The following is a 6,450-nucleotide window of genomic DNA, read 5'->3' as shown; positions in this document are numbered from 1 at the left end:
GGCGGCCCACACCCCTCACCCCCCCCCGCCCCGAGCCCGGCGGGGTGCGCCCGTCAGGGAGGGAGGGAGAGAGGGCAGCGCCGCCATTTCGGCCGGTGCCGCCGCTGGCCGCTCCGTGCCCGCCAGGGGGCGACCTCTGCCGAGGGCCGTGGCGAGCGTGCGGGGCCGCGCGGCGGGAGCCCGGGGCCAGCGGCGGGGGGGCCGGGCCGGGCGGTGGCAGCGGCTCGCCGGGGCTCCTGGTACGCGGGGGATCCGCGCCGGGCTGTCCGGCGGGGAAGGCACCTGGGCGGGCGGCGGCAGCGGGAGGGGCGGAGGTAAGGCGGGGGCGGCGGGATAGGTCGGTACGTGCGAGGGGGCGGCTCGGTCACCGTGAGGGGAGAGATCGGTCCAGCCGCCCCACGAACTTCCCGCTGCGAGCGGGTCGCGGATCGGGACGCGCTCCCAGCGGTCCGCCCGCCCGTTCCCCATCCGGCTCGGCCCGAACGGAGGTGCCTCCTCACACCCCCCAGCTCCTCCCCAGCCCGCGGGGGGCCCGGCCGGTGCCCGCCCCGCCGCGGAGGGTCTCCCGCTGCCCCGCCGGCCGGGGCCCTCCTTCTTCGGGACGGCAGGTGGGCGCCGTGTGAGGGGAGGGAAGGGTCGCTGCGAGGAGCGCTCGGCTCCCCGGTCGCTGGCCCGTGGAAAGGTGCCTTTTCCTGAGCGCTTTCCGTTGTTATTCCCGCCCCGTCTCCCAAAGGTAGGTGGCTGCGTTTGTTCCTGCGGAGCTGCGGAGGTCTGCCCGGTCCCGCTCGGGGAGCTGCTGGCGGGTTAGAGAAAGGAGGAGGTGGGTCGTCGTCAGACTTGGGTTTGGATTGCCTTTCCCTCTCCACCCCGTTTATTTACACCCAGTATGGTGTCCCCATCCCGGCCCGCTGCTCCTGCTGCCTCTCTGCGCCGTGCTCGGGCGGGGGGCGGGGGGGGTGGGACCCAGAGCCCTGCCTGCTGGTCCCGTCCCACCCTGCTGATCCGAGGGACGGGAGGGCGGGGGGGCCGCCTGCCGGCGTGGCAAACGCTGAGGCACAGCCCGTTGAAGCTGCAGTGCTTTCGATGTCGGGGATGAAGTTAGTGCCTCAAGCAACCTGCTGTGCAGCTGATCTGCGGAGGGCTGTAGGATGGTGAGGGGACTGGAGCATCTCTCCTACGAGGAAAGACTGAGGGAGCTGGGCTTGTTTAGCCTGGAGAAGAGAAGGCTGAGAGGGGACCTTATAAATGCTTATCAATATCTGAAGGGTGGGGTCAGGAGGACGGGGCCAGACTCCTTTCAGTGGTGCCCAGGGACAGGACAAGGGGCAACAGGCACAAACTGAAGCATAGGAAGTTCCAGCTGAACATTGATAGAGGGGATTGTAAGAAACGTGAAACTATAACAAAAAAGCCTTAGTATTTTTTAGTTTTTAGTAGTCTTTAGTACTGTAACTTGTATTCCTGCATGCATAGTGATCTGACAATGTAATTATTACACTAATCCCTGTTTTCTCTTTAAGGAATGTAGTGGAAGGACATAAGCACAAGCTATCACTTAGTCGTTAGACAAAATAATTAAGTGAAACAAAAGTGGTCTTCGTTCTCAGCAAATAATTGGGATAATTGTGGGATAAAAGAGACTCCTAAATAATTCTACTCCACACAGCTCGGCCTTGGGAGGACAAATGTGCCAAGCTACAGAGATAAGGAGGCACCAAGAGAGCAACAAGACCAGAGCCAAACAACCTAAAGTAACAGGGTGTCTGGTGCGCGCGTTTGGAGGAGAAATCCCCCGTGTGCCTGGCGCCGTAATAAAGAATACCTGCATAACAATATACATTGTACTGTTAGGTTTTTCCTACCGGATCTTCGACTCAACATGAGGAAGAACTTCTTCACTCTGAGGGTGACGGAGTACTGGAACAGGCTGCCCAGGGAGGTTGTGGCATCTCCTCTGGAGATATTGAAGACCTGCCTGGACAAGGTCCTGTGCAGCCTGCTGTAGGTGACCCTGCTTCGGCAGTGGGGTTGGACTAGATGACCTGCAGAGGTCCCTGCCATCTGCTACCATTCTGTGACTCTGTGATTTTGTCTTTTAGTTGTGTAGAGACAGGCTCAGGGTGACAGGTTTCCCTTTCAGTTTGCAAGGTCGCTTGATGAAAAATGGTTCGTGTTAAACTCCTCGTTCATTAGTGGAACACATGATTTCAAATCTCTGCCAGTCTTTGCAGCATCAGGATGTGACAGCCTAACAGCTGGTTTCTCAGAGGCTGACCTAGGGCTTGTTAAAGAGAAATGAGCAATTGCCAGTGCAAGGACCAGCAAACGCTGGAGGTACCCACTGTTGGCTTAAAAGAGAACAGCTGCAATGCAAGCACAGAGCGGTCCTGGTTGGCAGGGGCTCCTGTAGAGTCCTGCTTGCAGCTGACTGACCCTGCGGATCATCTGTTTTTAAGACTGCCACCAGCTGGTATTTGAAGATGTGGAGGCTTTCTTGCTCCCACTTGATGGTCAGATCAACCTGTTCTGGGGCTGGTTGTGGGCAGCTCTTGTAAACAAAATGTTCTGGTTGATGCAGGGGTGTGTCCTAACGAAGTTAGAGCAGGAACAGGTTACCCGTGTGATTATCAGAAGCATAAAGGGTGGTTGAGGATCCTTCCCACCCCTGCTTAGATTGCAGTGATTTCTTATGTAGACAACAGGATTATTTCTATTCTGCAAGCCATTTAATTGTGTTTTTACACACATATATAATTTGTGTATAACGAAGGATACTCATGAGAAAATCTTCTGGATATTCTTGGACTGGAGAGTTTGTGGGCCAGGTGCTCTGCAGTAAGTAGATGGAGAGCCTGTGTCCTGCTTTTCCACCATAGCAAAGCATGTTGTTCTAAGCCTTGCAGACTCTACTGAGTGGACCAACATCCGTGACAGTTTTGCTTCTCCACTCTGTGGGACAGAGAAAAATCATGCCTGCCACAAAAAAAGGAGGCAGCTGTTCTTTTGTAACAGAGAGTATGCACATCTCAAAAAGGGGGGTAGGGTAGAAAGAAGAGGAACACAAGGTAGACAGGGTACAGTCAAGGAATACTGAGTTCCAGAAATCTCTGAAGAGCAAAAGGAGATGGACACAGAATAATAGCGTGATGTTGTTTGACATCAAGCAGCATGGAGTGATGATTTAATACTGTTTGCCACAGTGTTGGTGTAGTAGCTGGCACTGTTTAGAGTGCATTAGTGGGTGATGTGAAACTTGGGACTGGACCAGATCACTTCAGCCTCTTTGCTGATACTTCTGTCATGATAAATGTTCCTTTATCAACTGCCAGCAAAGTACTCGGCATCGTTTGAGATCCCTAAGGAAGGTGCTCGTGTTCTGGAACAGCAACTAAGAGCAGCAGACAGGGCCAAGTGCTCTGGGAACATGGATCACAGAGTCATTTGGAATAGCAGTTGCTTAAAAATATTGCGGGAAGAACGTGGTACTGTTCTTTGTTTAATGTTCAGTCCTTATCATGAGTCCAGTAAAGTGAGGTCTCGGATGGAACAGTTTATAGACAAAACAGAATGGTATTATTTTTATGTTTTAAGACGTTACCTTGGGATTAGATGCTTCACTAGTATCTTTTACAGATATGAGTCTTGTGAGCCTCTTCTACGCCAGGGGCTTAGGCCTGTGAAAGTAAGATGGAGGCAGAAAGCTGAAATGAGTAAGATGTAACTGGAATGTTAATGCTAACTACTCTACAATTAAACTTACTTCCTGAGAAATTACCAACTTACTGCTGCAGTAAGCTTCTTGGGTGGTGTATAATTAGCAAATTAGTACATTAAAGGAAAAAGGCTTAGAAATGAACTGTGGGTATGGCTGAAAATGTAATAGCTGTACACAGAGTAGCTGAGAGACTCTTTTAACGGAATCCAGACTGGCTAACAACAGAAGAGGAGATTTTTGCTCACTCCTCTCCTGTGGTTGTTACGAAGTCTTGCTGCCACAGTCCCCTTTCCACTTTGTGCTGGTTCTCATATGCGGTCGGAGTTCTTCTCTGCTTTACTCGAAATCTTCACCTTGGAGCAAAAATAGGGATTATGCTTGCTTGTTTTGTTTGGATAATTTCTTGTCAGTCTGGCAAGCTCAGGAAAAGGTTCAACAAGTGTTACAGCAGGACAAGAATGTGGGTTTGAAAAGTGGGGAAGGGAGGAAGAGAGAGGGTGTAAAATTGGGTCGTCCTGTCTTGTGGGCCATAATTTTGGTTTGATTTACCCCAAAAAGATAAGAAGGGACTTAGGCTAATCAAATAGCTTAATGGAAACACACTTTTTAAGAGCACGGTGCTCTTCAGTCAAGACTTCCCAAGATCTGTTTGATCTAGGAAATCTGTGTTCGGATTTAATTTAAAATATCTGCCACTTTTGCTATTGAGCACATTTCCTTACCACACCAATACAATCAGAAAAAAAGGATTTTCTGTTTTTGTATGAAGGTTGAACATAGTTTCATACTACCAAAGGATGCAGGTTTTTAAACCCAGAAGACTGTAGCAAATGCTGTGGTAGTAACATGCATTATATACAGGTATTTGGTAATAGAGGGCCTCTCCCATCTTAAAAACAAGTCTTTTCCCACAGTAGTGAACATTTGTTTTGAATTTTCCTTTTTGTAATTTTACACTTATTGCCATTTGAGGGTATAAAAAAATGAAAATACCTCTATGATATTTATGCAGCTCTGAAGTTTTAAAACAGGTGCTAGTAGGTAGATGAGTGCAGTCTCTAAATCGGGGACTGGAGGGAGTGCTGAACAGGCATGTAAAACAGCCTGGGGAAGTTTGACACCAGCCTTTGGCTGGGTGGCACTCTCAGTGTGCTGAAACCGAAGATGTGTGGCTGAGGGCTGTAAGAAATGAAGTTCCATTTTATTTCTCACCCTTTAATTGTGCATTCCTTCTAATGCTAAACTGCTATTTTTCTTCTCCATCTCACAACTATCTATTTTTCAAAATGATCCGAGATTTCAATGACCAGTACAATGTGGTACAAATGCTAGCAGTGAGCAGTGAACATTTCAAATAGTGATTCCCTAAAAAAATATGGACTACCGCTTTTTCTTCTTTTATCTAGTCAAGAAACTGTCAAGTCAGAGGATCATGAAATGCAGTAATTTAATTTCTCATTCTGGTGCCTTTTTTCCCTTTGTTCTTGTATGGAAATACCCCCTGACATGGCAATAACAGTGCTTGATAAGGTAGACATTGAAGTGATGCGTATCCACAGTGGTATGAAAAACAACAATCTAAAAAAACTTGAACAAATAGACATGGTTTTGTTTCTTTGAACCTCTAGTTCCAGTAATTGTAAAAAGTTACAAAAGTTACAAAAAGTTTAACTGTAAAAGTTACATGTAACAACAGTAGTCTAGAATTTTTAATAGACAAATGCAGTACTTCATTTCTAAATACTCCTGTAAGTGAAAAGGTCAAGATTTAAAGCTATTTGACTTCAAGTAGTAGATGGCCGTGTTTAGTCTCAGACAGTGCAACTCGTTCCACAGGAATGGAAAGTTGCATATGTATCCTCATTGAAGGTTAACACTGAATTTCAGATGAGAAACATGAAAAAAATACTGTCTACAATAAGTTCTTTTTTCTTCTGTGAGACAGAATTAACTTGTAAAAGCAAATATTTTTTTTTACAGAAAGCTAGCATAGGTAGTTCTTCACTGTTCCCTATAAATGCTTAGCTGACACCAGTCAGTTAAGCTCACCTGGATACCCCATGTTATCACTTAATGAATGCATGGCTTTATGACCTCTTGATCTCCCTCTCTCTCTCAAAAAAAAACCCCTGCATCTTGAAATGTGAGTCACAACTGACAATAAAGCATGCATGAGTTAATAGACATATCTGCTTTAGATTCGTGGAAGTACCGCCCCAGAAGAGCAGATGAAAGATGTGAGTGTTTCCACGCTGTCAAGTGATGGCTTTTGCTCATGGTGCTGTCATTACCTAACCAAAATATGCTGTGATCCCAGGAAGACTTGATGGAATCTGGTAGGATGTGTAAGGTTGTGTCCAGTCATATCTGCTGAAGTCTGTGCTGACTCTTGGCTTCTCAGAAACTGAAATCCAAGTCCAGATTCGAGCAAAGAGAAGTATGTCCAGCATAGATATAGGTACATAGATACAACTTGACATCATCTTGTATGATGCACTTTGCATAGGGAAACCTCAAGTTCATGGGCTTTAGTTCAGCAGCTTTCTTAAGATGGGTATCCAAAATTGGGTTGTATTAATTCCCCACAGTAACCATACATTAAAAGCAGCAAATTAGGAAAAAAAATACCAATCAGGATTAAATGTGCTTGAACATATTTTTCTGCTGTCAAACATCACTATGGCATCAAAGTAGTTGCTAAGTGTTTAAATTAACAAAAACAGAGATTCCAAAAA

The 6,450-nt window shown here is 47.3% G+C and overlaps 1 protein-coding gene across 1 annotated transcript in view; it reads left to right on the top strand.

Moving 5' to 3' along the window:
• The first annotated feature begins 389 nt into the window (after positions 1-389).
• Positions 390-6,450, top strand: part of MOB3B (MOB kinase activator 3B) — a 104,282-nt gene continuing 98,221 nt past the window's right edge. The window contains exon 1 of the mRNA XM_075411034.1: positions 390-820. The gene's annotated coding sequence lies outside the window, so the exon portion shown is untranslated. The remainder of the gene's footprint in view (positions 821-6,450) is intronic.

Source organism: Opisthocomus hoazin, chromosome Z (assembly GCF_030867145.1).
Source record: "Opisthocomus hoazin isolate bOpiHoa1 chromosome Z, bOpiHoa1.hap1, whole genome shotgun sequence".
Classification (NCBI taxonomy): Eukaryota; Metazoa; Chordata; class Aves; order Opisthocomiformes; family Opisthocomidae; genus Opisthocomus; species Opisthocomus hoazin.
The sequence above is the reverse complement of the archived record's forward strand: the minus strand, read 5'-3'. Positions and strand labels throughout refer to the sequence as shown.